Source organism: Euprymna scolopes, chromosome 25 (genome assembly GCF_053919585.1).
Source record: "Euprymna scolopes isolate OS-2025 chromosome 25, ASM5391958v1, whole genome shotgun sequence".
NCBI lineage: Eukaryota > Metazoa > Mollusca > Cephalopoda > Sepiida > Sepiolidae > Euprymna > Euprymna scolopes.
The window spans coordinates 98,624,455-98,648,955 of record NC_136506.1 but is presented as its reverse complement, the minus strand read 5'-3'; positions in this window follow the sequence as shown (position 1 = coordinate 98,648,955).

Sequence of the window (24,501 nt, the reverse complement as noted above, 5' to 3'; positions counted from 1 at the left end):
GCAAACTTATAAAAACAAAATTATAAATTGATGGCGTTTTAGTTGTTCTTTTTAAGATTTGAACGTGTAACTTGAACATTAAAAGTGAAAACAAATATGATTAATTGTTTGAGTCATGACTATTGTATGTCAAAAAAAGAGGGGTACCTGCCTCCCATAGTGGCAAGATTAGCAGTATTGTCAAGTCTTTAGTTGGAATCCTGATCCCTCAAAGAGAAACACTGATCCAGATACACAAATAATTTTATCAGTCCTCAGCATTGTTTCACAAATGAGGACCACTAAGCAACAAGGAATAAACTTTTTTTTTGAGAAAGAGACATGAAAAGAATAAAATCTTTATCATCTTCGAAAGCAGAACGTATGACATTAAACTTGGTGCCATTTAAAATACCTCAAGGTGTCAATCCATGTGCAAGGTTCAAAAGTTCACGTTTGTATTGAACAGGATTAGAAATATTGAGTGTCATAGTGATGCTCATATTGAAGTTTCATATTTAGTATAAACACTTTCACAAAGTTTAAGATTGCCCCCTGGTTGTTGTGGCGCTTGTAACATAGGATAGGCATGCTTTTTTGTGAGATACTTTCCTGAGAGGAAAATATTAATTTAAAAAATGAGATACAGACACTGAACGATGTATTTTATATTCATTTATTTCAGTCTAATTTTATCGTTCAGGTAGAACATTGTATTTTAACATACTAAACTAAGACCGAGTCTAATTAATTCACAGTAGTAATCGAATATAAAAAGGTATATTATTTTACCTGAAAAACATTTCCTTGTCATTGTTCGTATGTAAGCATTTATTTCAGCACTTGTTCACAGCAGAATGAAGACAACGTTTTGCTGAACAAAAATGGATGAATTGCAACCTGACTACTTGCGGCAATACCAAATCTTTGCGGGTTTTAAACATCTGGGTGCAGAATGATCGACAAATAAACTAGTGAATTGCATACAATCTTAATGGCATCTAACTACATTTAATGCTGAGTCAGATCGAATATAAGATGGAGTCTACGATTGAACTACATATACAATGCTTGAAATGGTTGCCTCTTCACACAGAATAGATACTACACTTTGATACTGTGTTTGGAAGCAAATTCCTCTAAATCTAACATAGATGTTTTGTATTGAGGGTACTGCGTGGATAGGAAAAGAAAAAGACTGCTATGTCAAATTTAAAATCTTTGTTTCATAAACCTCTTAGACGAAATCGTGTGTTTTTCATCTAAATGTAACTTTGATAAATATTTGTTGAATTATTTTTTTATTTATTATTAATAAATATTTATTGGAATCAAAACTTAAGTAAAAAAAACTGAAATGTATTTAAAAAATAATAGGAAACATAAATAGATTTTGAAGTATTTTTCTCATGCCATCCGGCTTAGAATTGACTGCTAAATATAATACGTTTTACAGTTTATAGCAAAAAAAGTTGGCTGACATTGATTCATTTTTATCTAAAGTGTAGATTGAATACATAAATGTACAAGAAAATACTTGACAATTAAAAGTTGCGAAAAAGTTATATGGTAAAAAATATTGCAATTTGTGAAAACAAAGGCAAATAAATGTTTTAAAATATTGTGATAATAATAAATTAATAATTTATCGATTTTCAAATCTTCCAAAATTTTGCCGTGATCCACGGAGTCGTCTTTATAAATTAGGTACGGGCAAAATGCGCGGACAAAAATGGGAAATCTAGTTTTGAAAGCTGACTTATCATAATTTTTTTGTAGGTCTCCGACTACTTTTTGATTGTATTTGAAAGAGTAAAGACAAAACTTAATTTCCAAAAGGAAAAAATATTTGTAAACGAAATAACAAGGGAATGGACATGTTTTCACGTCGAGCTACCCAATTCAGCTAAATTTGGAAGTTAAATAAATTCATTGTAAAAATCCTGTAAAAGATAAATATTAGTTTTCTGGGTCTATTTCGAAGATAATTAATAAAGTAAAATCCTAAGATATTGGATTAAATAAAAAAACAACTTGTTTGTACAAAATATAAATTAATTAGCCTAAAAACTGAGTGGTTCTTGCGTTCGCAAAAAGCAACAAACTAAAATTTTGTAAACACGAAAATTACGCAGGCCCAAAATTTCAGGCAGTAGAAAGACTGAAAAAGACGTCATGTAATTAAAAGGGGGGAACTTCTCCCCCCCCCCAGTCGTGCATCCGTACTTTTTTTCTGAACGTTTGTATTAATTTTTGCATTTTTTAATTTAATTATTTTTCTGTGTTCCTATTTTTAAATTATTTTTTTTATTATTGTTTAATATTATATAAAAAATATGTTACGCCGAAAGTTTCACATCCTTGCGAGAACGGAAATTATTAATATCTTGCATATAAAAATGCGAAACCCGTAATTAAAACTAAAGTAGAAATATTTTTTGCAATTATAATTTTTTGTGTGAAAATATTAAATAAGCAATGCTTAGTTCAATAGTAATATCGGTAGTTCGAGATATTCATTTTTCTTCGAGTTATATCGAATTCATTAATACGGATTACGGGTATTTTTAAAAAATTATTTTATTTTATTTTTATTGTTACAAATTACGATGCTTTGTTTATATATAAAAAAAGAAAAAATAAAGTCATGCGTTTTTTATTTACTACTGAAAACAATAAATTTAGAAACTGTCTTTTTGTTCAAACAAAATGATACATTTCCTCCAAGATGTAAATACAAATTATTAGTTCATTATATTTCGCGATCATTAATTTTCGGTGATTTTTTAAGTAAAGGGAGGGGTCAAAATGTTTATACATTTTGAGCATCGGAATTCATTTTGCCCGTACCTAAAATAAAAAAATATATTTCTTTTGGTGTTCATTCATAAAACTAAATTATTTATTCTTTTGTATATATTTAAAAAAAAAGCATGTTTTTACGCAAAATTAATTGTAATTCTCAACCATTTTATTTGAAGACATATTTATGGTAAAAAAATATCCTATTCAAAAATGATTCCAATCTGCAAAAGTTGGAAACGGCACTAACTGTAAGTGGGTTTAACCGGCTTCCTCCAAAGAGGGGGAGTTCCATGGGAGTATGACGTTCACAGTTGGTCCTCAGTCGCATATATATCCCCGTTAGGAGGAGCTGACGACGTTAGGATTTTTGTAAATTTTGCAGGGAGGTGTTAACGTCCTCCTACATACAGCACATGGAATTCCGAAATTGGTGACCAATCTCAACGTTGCTTAAAATCGCTGATGTAACGTGAACTGGTGTGTCAACGTGATTATGTCGTATAATTCTGCAAAGTAAATCAACAATAAAAATATTTAAGCGTAAATTTAACATATTTATGTTTTCTGTGTTAAAATGAATGATTGGATTTGATGATTACATTAAATTCGAGGAATAATTTATTGTGTTTAGATTTGAGTTCTATTTTTGAGAAAGGGTCATTGGTGCCCTTGTACAGTAACACGTCTGTTGGGACAGAATGATATCGTTTAGATTTATTCTGCCTTATGTTAGAGAGTGCACTCTCATATGCAAGAGTCTGAAATCTAGTTCCATTCATATGCAAAGGTATTCAATAGGCTATGTCACAAGAAGTTGCTTGTTAGGGTTTTTTTTTATTAATAGGTCGATAAAATTAGTTGTCGAAGGTCTGAGATCAGACACAGTTCTTGAAGGAGCCGCTTGTTTTGATGAACTCTTTGGATTAACTTTTACTCTAAATCTTAAATTGAAGATATATATCCAGTCCGTTGCAAATGTCGGTAAACAAAATTGTTAGATCAGTCTACCATTCTAGAAAGTATCCGACTTCAGATGCAATCTATAAATATAAAAGCGAAAATGTATGTATGTATGTATGTATGTATGTATGTGTTCGCTTTTTCTGTATGTCTATAAAAGGCTTTTTTTCAGAGAAGCGGTCAGTCGGTTCACAACTTTTTAAAACTTTTTATATCACATATAAATCGTAATATCTCAGAGTTTACAACGAAGCTCGCCTGTCTATTTAATTTGCTCGATTTCGGGAAGATAAATATTCAACATTTGTCGCTCGCCGCATGTGGGTTAGTCTTTTTCCTATAATGGGAAGCGTTCTGGCAGTAAATGATACCATCCCGCAGTCAAACTTGACCTCATTAACTCCTTAAAACGGGCGCCTGCCAAATCCAAGTAATTAAATAAATTCAAACGTGTTTCCGTTAGGATCTCGCGGTGGGGCAATCGCTAACGTCGCACGTTTTTGTTTTCACACTTTAATTTACAACTTTGCCTCAACGGTTCGGGTTCGATCCTTACCTACCAAAACAGTTGTAATCCACCACACACACCTCCAAACACCCGGGCAACGCCGGGTACCCCTCGCTAGTCCTCTTATAAAAGACAGATGTCCCATACGATGTAGTGTAGCTGCCATATTTGGATAAATGCTACTCAGATCACTCTGCCCTACTTTGCTCGAGTAAAAAATCAACTTCGAAACCTACCAGGAAATGATTTCTACTCCTACCCTCAGCCTCTTTTACACAGAAGAGACATTACTCGTTATTTTTACTCTATCTTTATTTCCATGAAAAGTTCTTGACTGAGCTCCAATCTCTGGTGTATCCTTGTGAGGCTTTCAAAGCAACATTGCTACTATAATAGAAAAATACATTAAATTAAAGAAGCTCAATAATAAGCAACAAAAATAATTAATAGATGACAAATTAAATCAATGACATAATTCTGTGATTTTATTGAGACATACAATGTAAATCTGAAATATTTAAAGTGTTCTTCTAATTTAATATTTTGATTGCATTCTTTCAATCGAATTTTTCGCCAGTCCAGCATGGTTACAAGTCTAATCAGCTTCTAGTTTTGAAACTCATCGTAAATGAATAGTTTTACTGAATCGGAAGAATCCGACAGAAAAGTTAGGTAAACACATAAGAATATATGTACACTGATAATTTTTATTGAAACATGTTTGTGAGATTTATTACTTTTTTATTAAATGTATATCGACAGGAGTATTACTATATATATATATATATATATATATATATATATATATATATATATATATATTTAAGAAAATATTTACTAAAATACTACTGAAAGTAAAATTTATATTTTTTTAAATAAGGTAATAAGAAAAAATGAATGTTTACTTAACATTTTTTTAAATATGATATTTTCACATAAAATGTACTGAAAAGAAAATGTGCATTTGTCAAAATATAATTAAATTAAATAAGAAATACGAATCCATATTAAGTAATTATTACTATTATTTATTATATAAATGGTATATAAAAAAGAATGGAGTCTTCAGATTACATAACGTTGTTTACTTCTAATGAGTTTCAAAACTGAAAGTCGCTTGGATCAGTAAACATGCAACATTGTCGATTTTCTTTCTTATTCAGACACGCATGGAAGCAATTAAAATGCAAGAAAACGAAGAAATTTTTGTTTGATGTTTTTTTTTTTTTTTTTTTTTTTTTTTATTATATTTTCACCCCAAACAAGGCACATTGCCACTTTGGTGTAGGGGGCTACTATCAGGGGAAACATCTACTGGGGCACTATGTAGGGATTAGGGCAGCGAGATGTTGGTTCACGTTGCACTTGAACTTATGCATGTCAGTACAGTTGGGGAAGCAGTGACCTGGAATGGAATTCCAAAGTCTAGCAGTTCTGGGGAAGAAACTACTGGAGTAGAACGATCTTTTACATCTAGGGATCTCTACAGTGTGGGGGTGGGATTTTGCAGCTTGTCGGGTCTGTCGAGGGTGTTCACGTCGTGGGGGCACAAGTGCTTGCAGTTCTTCAGAGCATTCACCATTATAATACTTGTAGAACAGGCAGAGGGATGCAACGTTTCGACGATGGGACAGAGGCTGAAGTTTTGATGCCAGTTTAGGGCCTATCAGATTTGCGACTCTCTTTTGAACCCTGTCAAGGAGAGAGAGACTAGTAGCCGATGCACCGGCCCAAATATGACAGCAATACTCCATACATGGGCGAATAGTGGCCTTATAGAGGTACAGGATACTTTCGGGTGTTAGAAGTTTTCTAGCACGGTAGAGAGAGCCCACCTTCCTCGCAGCGGCCCTGGCAATGCCCTCGATGTAATTGTTCCAGCTCATGTTTCCTGTGAACGTTAGGCCAAGGAGCTTGAAAGACGTACTCTCAGCTAAAGAGTTGTTGGCCATTGCTATAGGTGGTAGAGAAGGTTTCCTGTAATTATTGAATGAAACCAGTTTTGTCTTGGTGGCATTGAACGTTACCATCCATTTTTGTCCCCATTCCACTACTGATTTGAGGTCATCCTCCAGTGTTTCTGCCATTACTTTAGATATATGTTCATTTGTTTTCCTGTCGTGCCTGCTATAGAGTGTGGTGTCATCAGCATATATACCCATCTCAGAGGCAATTTTATCGGGGAGGTCATTTATGAATATCAGGAACAGCAGAGGACCAAGGATAGATCCCTGGGGCACTCCGGCATTTATATTATATTGTTTAGACGTACGACCGTCGAGGACAACCTGGATTTTTCTCTTATCTAAGAAGGATTTAATTATGTTAAGTATTCTACCAGTGATACCGTAAGATCTAATCTTCCTGAGGAGACCCTCATGCCATACCCTGTCAAAAGCCTTAGATATATCTAGAGCTACCGCTCTGCCCTCTCCCGCTTTATCCAGTGAATGGTATATGCGTTCAGAGATTACAGTGAGGATGTCTGCCGTGGAACGGGCTTGTCTAAATCCATATTGATGGTCGGTCAGAAGTTTAGCATCTGTAAGGTGCTGGACTAGAGCATGGTTAATTAAGGTCTCAAATATTTTGGCAAAAAGTGGGAGGAGGCTAATAGGGCGATAATTTAATGGGTCAGTTCTTTCGCCAGAATTCTTGAATACTGGTACCACAGAAGCAGTTTTCCAGCAGCTCGGAAAGCAAGATTCATTAAGGCATTTGTTGTAGAGTTTGGAGAGAACTGGAGCTACTTCGGCTGAGCACTTTTTTAATAGCACAGCTGGGATGAGGTCGGGTCCACATGCTTTGGAAGTGTCAAGGTTTTTTATGATAGCATGCACCTGAGCAGGGGTGATTTCCAGATCGTCTAGCTTGGCGTCTGTCCGCATAGGAAAGTCAGGTAGGGGGTGGTTTAAAGGGTCCAGTGTAGAGTTGGAGGCAAACCGACTGGCAAGCATGTTAGCCTTCTCGGTTGCTGAGCAAAGAACCTCGTGATTGTTGGTTAGTGGGGGAATCGTTGATTGCCCATTATTTACTACACTGTTGTAGATTTTCCAGAAGTCACGAGTTCCTAATTTTTGTGCTTCGATGCGTTTTTTAGTGGTTTCCGTAAATTCCCTCTTAGCTGTCGCTATTTCTTTCTTAACGTTACTTCTAGCTTCTATGTACTTTTGTCTGTTTGAACTGGACTTATGTCTGTTAAACCTTCGGAATGCATGCTGCCTTTGAGCAATGGCAGTTGCGCAAGTCGAAGTAAACCATTGGGGAGAGTGGGGCTTGCTATAGAATTTCCGCATGGGAACATGCGCTTCGATTGCAGTTTTGAACCATTCAGTGGTCTCAGTTGAACACTGTTCAGCAGGAAGAGAAAAAATATTTCCCCATGGGGCGTCTCTGATAAGATCTCTGATAGCTTCCCAGTCAGCCTTTTTATAATATCTGGTTGTTTTGAGCACTGGCTCTTCAGTTTTGGGTCTAGAGTTTAGGGCGATTTCAACCATTATTACCGCATGATCAGCGTTCCCAAGTGGGCTGTCGGATTTCGTTACACAATCATCAGGAATTGTGGTCAAAAACAGATCTAATAGTGATGCGTGTTGTTCTTCCTGATCAGGGAAGCGGGTTGGAAAAGTAACAATTTGCGATAGGGAGTGAGATACAGAGAAGCTATGAGTTGCGCTGCCTGCTGCATCTGTATAAGTAGAGAATCCAAGCCAGTTTTTGTGATGGACATTAAAGTCACCAAATACATGTACTTGGGCGCTAGTGTCGAAGGAGAGTGCTGTGTCTATGCTGTCAGATACTTTGTTTATTATGGTGCAGTCTTGGGTCGAAGGAGAGCGGTAGAGAAAGTAAAAGTAGCTAATGTTGTGTTGCATGATTAGTCTAAAGCACATAAAGGCTTGGTCATCCGTTTCTAGGTTTGTCTCTCTAGTCAGGGGAAGGGTATTACGAATGTAAACTCCAAGTCCGTGCATATGTCTGTCAGAGTCCTTACGGCAGAGTGGGAGATATCCAGGCATGTTAAAGTAGTTAGAGGGGATGGAGGAGTGTAGGTTAGTCTCACTTAGTGCTAAGATATCCGGGGCATTTGTTAGGAGAAATGCTTCAACATCAGCTAAATTAGTTCTAAGCCCACGGATATTTGTGAATGCAAGCCTCAAGGGAGGAGGCAAGTTGAATTTGTTTGACCCTAAGCCTGGTTTAAGCTTATTTTTAGATTGTACTGTCATCATGTTTTTTAACGAGTTTCAGTTGGGTTAGGGGAAGCCGAGCAGGAGGTTATGCAGAATATCACACATGCATCACAAGTAGACCATCAGCTGACCCACCATCAACTAGGACTGTGGCCTCAGGAAAGCCCACCGGGGATGAGTGCAGGGTCCCTTTCCATGCGCGCCATGGCACTGCAAACATCCCGATATTATTCAACTGTTGATGGAGCAGCCGCTCTAAGCGCTACCAAAGAGTTAGGGCTCCTGTACTACCAGTCGGAAACAGCAGCCAGTAACTGTCAATCCGGTACCCTCAACCCATCAGAGGAAGGTCAACCCAATCTAATTGCTCAGGCATATGTGGTACTCAAGCATTCTCAAATGCCCAGCTTTAGGGGTGGGGTGTGTCGGGAGTGGGGGAAATGGCGTTCATTGCCCTAGACAAGAAACAAGATCTACCAATGGGTGTGTCTGTCGAATCACTGATAGTATCTCTGCGCCTGACTAATAGGCAAAGAAGGAGTGTGGAAGCCGGGCGATAGGCAGGACCTATCTACTCCTTAAGCAATTTAGGTATTGCAAACCGGTAATTTGTTTGAGTCACCAGCTCTAGGAAGGCTGTCATCCAAGACTGAAGAGGCCTCCCTCCTCTTTGGTTTAGTTTCAGAGTTTTCCTTCTCCTAGACGGATGATCTGGGAAGATCTACTGGGTCCGTCACCACTGAGAGGGTTTGCTCCGCGCCTGGGTTCTAATCCAGGTATTTCTGCGACCCCGCGTGGTTAGATAATGTTATTGGGTTAGTTTGTAGAGGTTGTATCTGCTAAATAGTTACACTCCTCAAAGTGGATTAGGGATATTGTTATTTCATTGCTACTGGATAAAGGGGTTGAGTAGAGCTCATGCAGTGTAAGCAACTATGATTGTAAGGATGCTTGTTAGGAGATCCTGTGGTTAGAGGCTTTCATTTTTGTTTATGAATATTTTTTTCATTTTTTTTTTTTTTTTTTTCTTTTTTTTATTTTTTTTTATTTATTTTATTTTATTTTATTTTTTATTTATTTATTTTTTTTTTTTTATCCATGTGAGCTTGGGTCTAGTATAATATTTAAGTGTGAGTAGGAGTTAAGAATTGAACTAAGAGTTGTGCCAAAACTATTTTAGATGATATCAGGGCATGAGATGCAAGTGCAATATAGTACGGGTAAAACAGTAAGTTTTGAGTCATGTGTAATTTGATAAATAGATATATGGGCTGGTTTTAGTAGGTGTGAATGAAGTTGGAGGTACAAGGTGAGTTTCTATTATTGAGAGAAGATGTTTGCAGCTTTCAAGTAAAAGTTATGGACATTTAGCATATGATCTAGTCACAGAATAAGGATGACCATTCCCTTGGGTTACGTAATTTGATCCAGTAGTTTTTTTTGGGGGGGGGGTCAAGAAAATCAAATCGCTTCTTCCAAGGCTGCTATAAAATCACATACATTACACGTACCTTGGAAAGGGACTAAACTTTCGGCCCTTAACTATAGTAGGTTGACCTTTATAAAATTACTACACACTAAACACCTATAAATTCCTATTGCGAAGGCATGCATTAGTATATAGTCTAATTCTATAGCTTCTCATAAAATAGATACTTATTAGCCATAGAGTTGTACTTAGATCTAAAGTTATCTATATTAAATATATAAATATATCTCTCCTTCACGTATTTACAAATACAAAAGTACCATAAAAATCTGAGCCGATACTCTTTGCTATGCAAAATACAATTCGAATGTTAAACAAAATCGAAGTTATCTTTTTTCGTAAAATGTCAGAACTTTATATATATATATATATATATATATATATATATATATATATATATATATGATAGAAATTGCAGATATTATCTATATATTATATATATATAATATCTACGATTTCTATTTGCTCGTATCAACTGTAAATATGTCAATGCTTTTATCTATACTGTGTAATACATACTAAATACGCCACAGCTTATACTTCACTTCCAGATATACTTGCAGTGAATTATACTGCAAATCAAAAATATGTCTCTACATTACTCTATTAAATAGATACATTTTATAATCCCTCCTATCGTCTAAAATATCCAAAGTTCGGGCATAAAACTTTAATTTAATTCCTAGTATCAATAACCTCATTAATAAACATGTTATCGTATTCCCAAACTAACATATGAACAATATTTTAATAAATATATATAGTCCTCCATCTCAAACCAATCAGTTGCACATTTAGTTGCTGCATGAATTTATCCTTATTCCTTCTTCCGCTTACAATGAAGTGGAAAGAATAATAAGGTCCTTTTTAATTATTTTGAGGGGTGTATTTTTTGATTTTTCAGTAGATATATAACTTTAATAACAAACCCATTAACATTAACTACCCATGCGGGGCCACAGAAATACCTGGTTTAGGACCTAGACGCGTGGCTATCCCTCTCGGTACTGATGGACCCGTCGTAGAACGTCCTAGGTTATCCGTCTAGAAGAAGGAAAACTCTGAAGCTAAACCTAGGTAGGCCTCTTCAGTCCTGGACGACCTTCTAAGAGCTGGTGAACAAATTACCGGTTTGCAAAGCTAAACTGCTCAAGGAGTGAATCGACTATCCTTCTTTGCCTGTTTGCAGAGGTGCGATTACAGGAACTCGACAGACACACTCAGTAGTCGACCTTGTTCCCTGACTAAGGCAATGAACCCCGTTCCTCTCTCCCGCCACATCTCATCCTCTGAAACTGGGTACTTTGGGGGTGCTTGAGTACCATATATGCTAATGTAATTGGATTGAGTGGATTTTTGTCTGATGGGTTGAGGGTACTAAATAAACTGTTTATTGCTGCTGTTTCTGACTGACAGTACAGGACCCTGACTCTTTGGTAGGGCTTAGAGCGGCTGCTCGATTATCAGTTGCATAATATCGGGATGATTGTAGTACCATGTCGTGTATGGAAAAAAAACCTGCACCCATTTACGCTGGGCTTTCCCGAGGTCACAATTATGTAGATGAGGAGTCGGCTGATTTTCTACTTGTGTTGCATGTTTGGTATTCTACACAACCACTTTGTTCAACACCTCTCACCCTAAACCTGAAACTTTTATATAAAAAATGGCAGTTCAATAAAAAGTATGATTAAACCAGACTTAAAGACAATCACAACGAATTTTCCTTCTCCCTTGATGTTTGCATTCAGGCTTAGAATAAACTGAGATGATGTTGAATCATTTCTCCTAGCAAACACCCCGGATATTTTAGCGTTAAGTGAAATTAATCGACACCCCTTCATCATCTCTAACAACTTTAACATGCCTGATTATCTCCCCCTTTGCCGTAAGAACTCTGATTTAACTATGCACGGACTTGGAGTCTATATTCCAAACACCCTCCTCTTAGCTAGAAAAACAAGACTTGAATCAGACGACCAATGTTTTTATATGCTTCAGACCTGACGTGCAACATAATATTAGTTACTTATATTTCTCTACCCCTCTCCCTCGACCCAGGCATGTACGTTAATCAATCAAATCTCTGATAGCATAGATACAGCACTCTACTTCGATACTATCGCACAAGTATATGTATTTGGTGACTTCAATGTCCACCACAGTATTTGGCATCGGTTCTCAACTTACACAGACGCAGCTGATAGCATAAAACATAGCTTCTCTATAGCTCATTCCCTATCACAGAGTTTCCGACACGTTTTCCAGATCAGCAAGATAAGCATGACTCATTTTAGATCTATTTTTATCACTATTTCCCAGAGATGTTTTTTTACCACAGTTTACCACAGATGATTGTGTTACAAATGTCCGCTCGGGAATGCTGATCGATAATAGCAGAAATTGCGTTAAATTCTCAACCCAAAACTTAAAACAACAAAGTATTATGAGAATGCTAACTGAGAAGCCATCAGAAACCTCATCAGATATGCCCCATAAGAAAATGTATTTTCTCCCTCCGTTGAACAGTGTGCAAATGAGACGACGGAATCGTTAAAAACAGCGATGGAAGCATATACTCCCACTCGGAGCAATAGCAATAGTTTACTTCTACTTGTGCAGTTGGCGTTGAACAAAGGCATAATACATACGGTAGATTTAATCGACATGAGTCAAAACAAAACATCATAGAAGCGTGAAATAATTATATGAAAAGAAATAGCGACAGCTAAGAAAGAATATATCGAAAACACCAGAAAACGCATCGAAGCACAGAAATTAGGAACCCATGAATTCTGGAAAATCTACAACAGTATAGTAAATAATAGAACTCAACAATTTCTCCTCTATCAAACATTCATGAGGTTGTTTGCACGGCAACCGAGAAAGCTTACATGCATGCTAGTCGTTTTGCCTAAAACTCCACGTTGGAATCAGCAAAAAACTTCCTCCCGGACTTTCTTTTGTAAACTCAGGCTGCACTGGATGATCTGAAAATTACCCCTTCCCAGGTGCATGTTATCATAAAAAACCTTTATACCTCAAAAGCATGTGGACAAGATGCCATCAAGGATGTACTATAAAATAATGTTCCGCTGAATTAGCTCCAGTCTTCTCCAAACTTTACAACAAATGTCATAACACATCTTGCTTTCATAAATGCTAGAAAACCGCTTCTCTGGTACCAGTTTACAAGAATTATGGGGAAATAACTGACCCATTAAATTATTGCTCCATTAGCCTCCTCCTGCTTTTCGCCAAAATATTTGAGTCCATAATTAACCAAAGTCCAGTCCATCATCTTACATATGCTAAACTTCTGACAGACTAACAATATGGATTTAGGGCACCCCCTTTCTACAGCAGGTATCCTAACTGTAATCTCAGAACTTATATACCATACACTGCGTAAAGCAGGGAAGGAACAGGCGGTAGTCCTCGATATATCTAAAGCTTTTGACAGGGTACTGCACGATGGTTTTCTCGGAAAAATAAAACCATACGGTATCACTGGACGAATATTAAACATAAACTCTTCTCATATAAGAAAAGAACTCAGGTTGTCCCAGACAGTCGTATATCTAAACAATATGATATAAATGCGGATGTACCTCAGGGATTTATCCTTAGACCTTTATTATTCCTAATAGTTATAAATAACCTCTCTGATAAAATTGTCGCCGTGATGGGTATATTTGTGGAGGACACCATGCTCTGTACAGGCACAAAGGGAAAACAAATTAATGCATATCTAGAAAGATGACAAAATCAATTGTGGAAAATCCAATTCAGTAGTGGAATGGGGACAAAAATGGACAATCACATTCAATGCTGCTAAGACTACGTTTGTTTCATTCAATAATTACAAGGTACCTTCTAAACCAATACAAACTATGACTGAAGATACATGCTCTGAAAGTATTTCTTTCAAACTCCCCAGCTCCACTTTCACAAGGAACATGAGTTGGACAAGATACATTGTGAGCATTTTCAGGACACCTACGAAGAAAGATGGACTCTCTCTACCATGCTAAAAGGCTGATTAAAAGTATCCTATATCTCTACAAGGCCACCATTCGCACATGCATAGAATACTGTTATCAAATTTGGTTTGGTGCATCTGCTACTAGTCTCTTGCTCCTTGACAGGGTTCAAAAGCGAGTCGCCAACCTGATAGGTTCAGAACTGTCATCTAACCTCTGTCCTCGATAAAATGTTGCATCCCTCTTCCTTTTCTACAAGTATTTCAATGGAAGATGCTCTGACAAACCACAAGTCCCTGTACTCCGTCGACGTATATACCCCCGTCAAATCCGACCAGCAACAAAATCCTACCCCTACACAGTAGAGATCAGTAGATGTAAGAAGGCCTTCTACTCTAACAGTTTCTTCCCAGGAACTGCTAGGTTTTGAAACTTCCTTTCGGATTCCTATTTTCTTAACTGTACTAAAATGCAAAAGTTCAAGTGTAATGTGAAGGGACATATTGCTGCTAAACTCCCTACATAGTATCCCTCTAACCTATGTCCCCAATAGTAGCCCCTTACATCAAAGTGGCACTTCCCCTTGTTTCGGGGTGAAAATGGAAATAAAAATTTAAAAAAATCTTAAATAAAAATAACGAAAAAAAAAACAAAAAAAACAAAGAGAGACTTTCGCGTTTCTTCTGTGGGTAAGAGGTTTCAGGGAAGAGAAAAAAGCATCCTCCACTAGGCTTGGATGTCTATTTTGAAATCTGTCGAAGCAATATTAGCTTCTAGCAGCTCGTGCTCAGGTACGATCGCAGTACTTTATCATTTGACGTACTTGGCGCTTATACAGGTAGAGAATAGCACCAGCAGTGAGATATTTATGGAGCGGTAGAGCAATCTCACCATTTTTCCAGAAGCATTGGCAAGGGATTTGATGTACATGTTTCATCTCAGATCAGGAGTAAAGGTCACAATTAGAATATTGTAAAAATATTAGGCCTTCCCAAGACGAGAATCATTCGTTTTCATTGATCTTAGACTGGGATAAGAATGTTGATGATGGAACGATAAAAGCTTGGTTGTCGGTCATCTCTTTCCCCATTGCACCACATGCTCAAGATCAGAGGAGAGAGAATCAGAGAGAACATAGTCGTTTACGACATTTGAAGTGTTGCCATAGATGTAAGTGCCGTCAGCATAAATATATAGGGATGATCTTTAGATATGATTTGGAAGATCATTGATGTAAGTCAGAAAGAGAGCTGGGCCCAGGATAAATCCTTGAAGGTCTCCAGCATTAATACTGTGAGCTTTTGATTTCTGCCTATTATCCACCATTCTTATTAACCTGTAAGAGAGAATAATTTTATAATTGAACAGACATTTCCAGCTATACCGCCGGGACATTTTGTCAAGTAGACCTTTATGCCATACCCTATTAAAGGCCTTTTATATGTCAAGAGCAATTTCACTAGAAAAAAAACTTCCGTCAGAGATTCCGTAATCCTATCAGATATAACAGTTATCACATCTGTTGCAGATCTAGCAGAACGGAAACCATATTGCATGTCACTGAGGATGTTATTTTCCTGTGGTGGTTGACTACTTCTCTATTAAACACAGATTTAAGCAACTTACTTATGACGCACAGGACACTGATTGGTCTGTATTGAGAGGGTGGTGATACATCACCTAATTTTTTAAATACAGGATTAAGAAAATTGATGAATGACAAATATAGGATGTCATAATTTTATTTAACAATACTTAGTGAAGACGGTGTTTTAAAAATAGTAATGCAAACACAGTAAATAATTATTGAGGAAAGATGGACGGTATTAAACGTAACGTTAAATTCTTTTAAAAATGAAGTAAAGAAAATGAAGAAAAAACTGAAACATTTGCATACGAGTATTATGGGTTTTTTTTAAACGGTTCACTTCTTATTAATTTATTATTGCGGACTATTATCCTCATATTTCTTAGTTGTTTTTTCACGGCGCATCGACAAACTATCCATTTGGTGGTAGTCGCGACGGGATACGAACTCCGAATCTCCTAACTGCATTCTCAGCAATTACTGTAATCTATAGTTGTTGTCGTCTCACCACGTTTTGGGCCAAGAAAGCCTCTGTCTCGCTTTGGCTAGGATTGAAAACGTTATCTTCAGACAATTCTCACCTGATCCATATCCCGTTGCGGTTTCCACCTGACGAAGGCCAGAGGAATAGTTGGCCGAAATCTCGTGAAACAGCAACTAAGAAAAGATGAGGATAATAGTCTGCAATAAATAAATTAATAAATAAATTCTCATTTCAATGATGAATTTAAATCAAATATTATATAGTTCATTTCTTATAAGGAAATAATACTCGAGCTGAGATCGAAGCAAATTACAGTGAATCAAGTGTGATAATCATTCGCCCAGCTTGAGTGGATATTTTAATAGTTATTTAATATCTCGTGCTAAAATAAAATTTAGATAATATCCGATGATAAATTTTAACTATTAAGCAGCCACATTTACCTGATGAAAACCAATTAAAACGTTTTTCACCAGTCTCAATACTCTATATACAACATTTTAAATATGTAGTAAAAATATTCTTTGATTATATAGGTTGCGAAGTGTCATCACACGCGCGCATTCACAATTTTTTTAGATAGATATTTCGCATTATCACGTTGTACGTAGAGAAGTAAAGCTATTTATAAGGTTTGAATTAGTTAAAAGACGTAGTAGGCTTCAGGGTAAGATCTTACATCAAGGACATGCGCATGCCTTTACAAATATTATTGGTGATGCATTAGGGAAAAGAGAGATGAATAAAAAGCTAAGAGGGAAAATTACCATTCAGTTTAAGAAGAGAAAAAGAGAGTTTTCCTTTTAGTGGAAAACTCTTCAAAAGGCTCATCATTTCCTGTTGCCGGGACGAGCGTAAAGGAAGTGGACATTTCATAAGGATAAATGTGCTAAGAAAATGTATTTAACTAGCGCAGTTCTGTATGGAGAATAAGAGACACCGTTTAGAAGATTTGCTAAACTTTACATAATAGACCATTTACTGAAGAGCTTTATATATATAATGATATATATATGCATATATATATATGCATATATATACATATATACGTATGTAAACACATATATTTACATATATATTTGTGTGTATGTGTGTGAATTTACTTGTCCTTTCTTTTAAAACCTATTGGATAGTTCAATCGTCGAATACGAAATAACAGCAAGTATATTTATATATATATATATATATATATATATATATATATATATATACATATACGACATTATATATATATATATATATATATTATTGGTATTATTGTTTAGTTATTTAAACAAAAACAAAAAAAAGCACAACGTGTCTACCAAAGAGTGCTCTATGTTTAGACAGGGTAATATGAATATATATATATTAACATATGCATAGATGCATGCAGTAATGTATATACAGGGTGAACCCCCCCCCAAAAAAAAAACAAAAGCTTAATGGAGGCCGTCTAGAATATATTCTGTATATGTATATATATATATATATATATATATATATATATATATATATGTATATATATATATATATGTATATATATATACATATATATATACATATTTTTTTTTTTTTTTTTTTTAATTACATTTTCACCCCAAACAAGGCAAATTGCCACTTTGGTGTAGGGGGCTACTATCAGGGGCAACAACTACTGGGGTACTATGTAGGGATTTGGGCAGCAAGGTGTCGGTTCACGTTACACTTGAACTTCTGCACGTCAGTACTGTTGGGGAAGCAGGGACCTGGAATGGAATTCCAGAGTCTTGCGGTTCTGGGGAAGAAACTATTGGAGTAAAAAGATCTTTTACATCTAGGGACCTCTACAGTGTGGGGGTGGGATCTAGTAGCCTGTCGGGTTTGTCGAGGGTGCTCGCGTCGTGGGGGCACAAGTGATTGCAGTTCATCAGAGCATTCACCACTAAAATACTTGTAGAACAGGCAGAGGGATGCAACATTTCGTCGATGGGACAGAGGCTGAAGCTTAGATGCCAGTTCAGGGCCTATCAGATTTGCGACTCTCTTTTGAACCTTGTCAAGGAGCGAGAGACTAGTAGCAGATGCACCAGCCCAGATGTGGCAGCAATACTCCATACATGGGCGAATGGTGGCCTTATAGAGGTACAGGATACTTTCGGGTGTTAGTAGTTTTCTAGCACGGTAGAGAGAGCCCACCTTTCTTGCAGCGGCCCTGGCAATGCCTTCAATGTAATTGTTCCAACTCATGTTTCCTGTGAACGTTAGGCCAAGGAGTTTGAAAGATGGACTCTCAGATAAAGAGTCGTTGGCCATTGCTATTGGTGGTAGAGAGGGTTTCTTGTAATTATTGAATGAAACTAGTTTAGTCTTGGCAGCATTGAACGCGACCAACCACTTTTGTCCCCATTCCACTACAGATTGGAGGTCTTCCTCTAGTGTTTCTGCCATTATATATATAGTAATTTATAAAATATATATGGCGATTAAGCTACACTGAATATTCTGCGTTTCATCCAACTATAGGATTCATCAGCCTGACGAATCCTATAGTTGGATGAAACGCAGAATTTTCAGTGTAGCTTAATCGCCATATATATTTTATAAATTACTAACTAGCTCTACCTACGTATTGAGCACTTTTGAAGTAAATACTTAAAGTTTACGCATAAATCTATACTTTCGTATATTAAATTTATATGAATAAATGAAGTAGTTATATATATATATATATATATATATATATATATATATATATATATATATATATATATATATAGGGTCTTTGGCCTTTTTTTCTCCGTTCTACAGCATATGTTCTAGATGGCCTCCATATAGCTTTTGTTTTTTTTTGTCTTTGTTTTCTGGTCACGCTGTATATATATTACTGTATGCATCTATGTATATGTTAATATATATATATATATATATATATATATATATATATATATATATATATATATATATGCAGGGTTGTGTAGAAACAATCGATGTTTTTTAATTGCTATTAATCGGTCCTATATTGTAAGAAACACATCAAATAGGCTGTGCTTTGTTGCAAATATATTGCATTGTATAATTTAGTCGGAACTTATTTGTTTGTTTCAGATAAAAGTTTATAATGTGGACAATTAAGTTAGTGTTATGTATATGAAAAAAGAAACGTTCGAGTCATAGATGTTCAGTGAGAACTTTGTCAACATATTAACCTAATTCGACATCAGACAATTCTTTAAAGAGTATCAATTTTAATGAGTTCATTTCCTTCGTCCATAAAGCACATTGCGGAAACACGACTTTTAGCAGCACCTAGAACAGTAAGAACCCCACATAAATTTGAGCGCGTTCGAGAATCTATCCTCAGGAATTAAAAGCCATCTCCTCGTAAGCATTTTTTCATTAACATAAAGTTTTGCTCTACAAGACGCATCATACATTAAAAAAGCTCAACTCCCATCCATACAGAGTCGCCATCACACAAAACCTCCAGAACGCCGACTGCGACAAGCGGCTTTACTTTACTTGTAAGATGGGAACGAATTTTGAAACAAATGAAAACCGTATTTTTATTGAGCAATAAAGACCGTTTTTTATTAGGATGCAACAATTAATAAGCAAAACTGTCGTTATTAGTCTGGAGTAAATGTTAGAGAACCGAATGAAAAGCCACTGCATTGTCAAAAACTAACATTGTGATGTGCTGTAAGAAAAAAAGGAACTGATTGCAAATCAATTTTGAAGATAACGCTGGGAATTCTCTTACGTTTAACTCATAAAATGAAATAGATAATGTTTTAAATCATTCTTTTTTTTTTAATTAATGCCTCTTTTTAGATTGTAATAGACTAGCGGAGGTGTCAGGCATTGCCCAGGTGTTTGGAAAAATGTGTTAGTAAGTTCGAACTCGTGACGCGAAGGCGGAAAAGAAAAAAGCTAAGAACATACAGCTACGCTACGCGACGAGAGGAGGTGAGTTGACTTGAATAAGTTCATGCAGACGCAGAAATAAAGGTTTACTGCAAGCCAGTTTTTGCTTCCCCAAAACACGAACGGGGAGCTCTCCAAATGAAAAGCAATTGTTTGATATGAAGGGTTCTCTCGACTTTGATCAAGACGTCCCGGCCACGAAGGCCAGGGAAGACAATTTGCTTCGATTAGTTCCGCTTTATGTATTCGAAAAAGACGAACAAACACGCGAAAGGACACAATAGAGGGAAATAAAATCGATCAAGATAAATGTAGACACGATGTTCTTTTAGAAATCGTGGATATTATTATCTAGGGAGTATATAAAAAGTTGTAAAAAAATAGTAACCCTCTCGCCCAAAAGCTTTTCTTGGACATACAAAAACGCGCGCTGCCGTTTTCCCTTTTATACAGTGTGACCCAAAAATAACGAGCACCAACTCTAATTAGCCCCCCCCCCCCGTTTCTTAGTGTTTTGTCCGAATGAAATGGAACTTTGGTCATAACTAGTTTATTATATTCAAAACATCACATCAAAACACTAGGGTCTTTTGCCATTTTTTCTCCGTTGACTGTAAAATGCTCAGAAAAACAATTGAATACCCTTTGTATTTCGGGGGCACCCTGTATATATAGATTAGCGGCACTTAATAATTACATTTCCATACAAAGACAGTCTTTCACATTAAAGCGCAATCTCTTATCACGTCTTCCTTATATATATATATATATCAATTAGATTACTGTTATTATTGGAGGAATATTTAATATTAACACAAGCGTAATAGACAAGACTTCACTCCACTTTATACTCTGTGGTTGAACGTTAAAAAGCCTAGCTCTGTTAAAATCTTGAGCACTGTTTGTGAATTTATAAACTAAATTAATTGTTCGTATATATTACAAACTATATTGAATTTTAGATTTATGGCAAAGAATTCTGATTTTTTTTTTCAAATGCAGCAACATAAATAATTTTCTACAAGTATAGAAATTCGTATCTGTTTTATCATTTTTTTCTCAAAAACTTACACAAACAAGTAATCTCTTGTGTGTCGTTTGTTGATAAACAACACAAGCAGATTAAACAAGCAAACACAAGTGTTCGTCATTAAATTATTTAATCTGCCAAAGATGCATCCTCAAATGTCTGTGAGTGTTTTTTTGTGTTTATTGGTCTGTCACGTTCTGTGAAAAACATTTACACACGCAATTTCCTCAAAACTATCGTTACTTACAAAGAAAGGTCCAATCTGATCTTCCTTTTCAGACTAACAGGGCTGAAAATACACTTACTATCACATAAGAAAGACTCTCCGTTGCTTTATGCATGCATTTTATTGCAAGTGAGATTTCATTGACCAAAGCTCCTTTTCAAGAGATTTCCATCCGTAGAAAACATTCTCTTTAGATTATTGTTGTGTGAGTCTATTTAGGTTATTGTTAAGACATTGATAAATAATACGTCATAAACCGCACTATTGCTAATAAAGGAGATTGTTTCCTATATATCGACTGACAATCAGGGCTTCTCATAAACTCTTATTCGTAAGAAATTCGTAGCTTTAAAACCCGTTCTAAGAGTAAATAAGCGAATCGCATTTTGGATCCGTTTGAATTCTCAGTTCTCAATCTTTTTTAAGTATCTAGTTTTTAATAATACCTTTTGCTTGTGTGTAATTTTTTTATGTTGGTTGGTTGGTTGTTTTTGTTTTACGGCATATCAACCCTTGCCGGGTTATTTAATTCCGAATCCAAAGATTTTGAAGAAAATTTTTTTTAATAGAATATATTTGCTGTTTTCACGTCGGTTTCTATTCAAACCATGGTTGGAACCCTAACAGGTACTACCACTCCGAGTCAGCGTGGACCTGGGAGCAATGGTAATTAAAGGGTGGCTCCACACTCCCTAAAGCCCACAAGCTGGGGCCTCACCACTGGATATAGTTTAAGGTCATATCCAGGACCCCCACTGAGGGACTTTTACCCTCTGCAGGGGGGCAGTCGGCGTATTCTAATGCCCCACCGAGAGGACCAATTTTTTATACTAATGAGTTTACATATATAAAGGTTAAAAGGCACCCCAGAATAAGGAGTATCCAGAACTGTTTTGGGCTGCTAATAAGGCGCCACACTTGGAGACTATCATGAATTGACTGGTTACTACGAGCGCCGTCCTATTACCACTATTTGTGGAAAGGCATTGAGACCCTTCTTGGCCTACAAAGCCAGCCTGAAATCTAATTACATATATATTAGAAGATTTATTTCTAAACAGCATTTTATTAATTATATATTATTATTACATCTGTAAAATGTTATGAATATTGGACTACTACTTCCCCTATATTACCTTTTTTTATTTTTTTACTAGAAGGGTTCTAGCAGTTATTCCTCATATTTTATTCCGCCCGAATAGATGAGAGAGGATTGTAAATTACATTGTTGAGATTAGAAAACTAGTGCATTTATTATCTGAAAGTTTCATTTCTTTGTTGTAGATATTAACAGTGTGAGACTGAAAATAAACCAATGTCATGCACGTGTGTCAAAAGCAGAATCGTACTGTAATTCCTTGCTAAAGTGCATTGAAGATAATGGCACTTCCCAGAAAAGTAAATTCCGAAACAATAAATGTTACTTGGGTTGATTGCACCACTCCTATTCTCATAGTATTTAAATAATAAGCCGCTATATTTTTAGAAAAACCTTCGTATATTTCAATTTCTTTTTTATATGCTTACAGAAGAGTCCAATAATAAATATATGTTTAACGCCACTTCAAATATAAATATTGTTATATAATGAAAGTCATCATCATAATTAACAAGTTATTATTTAGCAAAACGATTTATGACAAGTTTTTGTTTATATTGGATTCCAAGACAATCAAATTATCTTACAGATAATCTGTAAGAAATCGATTTTGTGATTATGTCTTTCTGAAAAAAAAAAATAAGCCCACTTAAAGGACTATTCTCAGGCAAATTACGTCCCATAATTGTTATACGAATCAAGAGAGTAGATTTTGTTTACTTTTTTGTTGTTTTTTTCCTTTGCTTTGTTTTCGGTGAGTTAAAAACGCGTTCTTACTATAAAAGTCTTACAAGAAGAAACCATTAGTTGAAGCTCAATAGGTATATCTTTTATAGAAATAGGGATAAAGTAGAGGAGAGTTAGCAACATCTCGTCCTGACTGGGTTAAATATCATCCTCACGAGATTAACACATATATGTTGTACTCTGTCAATGTAAGAATAAGTTCTTTATCATGCGCCACCCACATGTAACAGGAGTACACAATATGGCTTCTGTTCTGTCTCAAGTGACAATGGTTATCAACAGTAAGATTGCCTGTGCGTATTTATATGAAGCAGAAATTGCACAATCGCTTATTCTACTGCTTCTGATTCGGCACTGCTTGATGCCTCTGAAAAGTAGCAACCCATGACGACTGAAAACAATACCAAGATCAGCAAAGATTACATATAGCAGCCAGTACTCCTAAATTGTCATGCATTTTAGTACTGACCAGACTAATCGATGCTAAATGCCAGTGGTCTAACTGGAATCGTGGAGTTAGCGTGATTATGCCGCGTATTATATACGACAAGTACTAATAGATTTCTTATATGAATAGGATATTATATCATGAATATTGTACTTTATGGAAGAGTTAAATTATCCAGCCATTAGTCGACTTGTTAGAATGTTTTGATGTTTTCATTTGAAGTGTTACATTATCGTTAATGTATCACGTGTATGTGAAAATATTAATCTGTCTTTGAACTTCATGTTTAAATATGATGACCATCTGTTTGCCAGGTTCAGTGAGCATTATTGATTCAGCTGAACTTTCTTGTGCATATTATATATAATTATTCTTTGGGGGAATTCATTTACGAGCCTCGGTTACTGGGGATAAAGTTACAAGATTCAGCATTCCTATCTCGTCATGGTTAATCACCTGAAGAAACTCAGAGGATGAGTTGGCCGAAATGTGAGGAAACAATGACTATGTATATGAGGATAACAGACCGCAAATAAATAGGTAATCTATCGGTCAAGTTTTAAATTTTAATTTTAGAGATATACACGTTGATTGAAAAATCTTTTTTTTTTTAAATATGCTTATATATTTTAACGATTTTTATAAACCAAACCAAAATATAATTAAATCTGGCTCATCGAACTTTGGTGTATACATGCAAATGTTAATTCCCTGTTGCTTAATTTGAAATATACCAAAAATTAGCTAGTATCTATTTAAAAAAAATAACTTAGCCCGACCGAAATAATAAGTAATATGGAACATTTGAAAATATTCACATAAAATTATAAATCAGGAGTGGAATGAATGCGTTTTAAAAGCATGAATACAATGAATGGGCGTACCTTTTATTACAAATATGCAAACAAAAATAATAATAATAATAATAATAATAATAATAATAATAATAATAATAATAATAATAATATTAATAATAATAATAATAATAATGCAAAAATGAATCCCAGGCAACGTTGTGTAAATATAGTTAGTATTATTATTCATGGGACTACTGATCTCATCTTGAGTGTGATA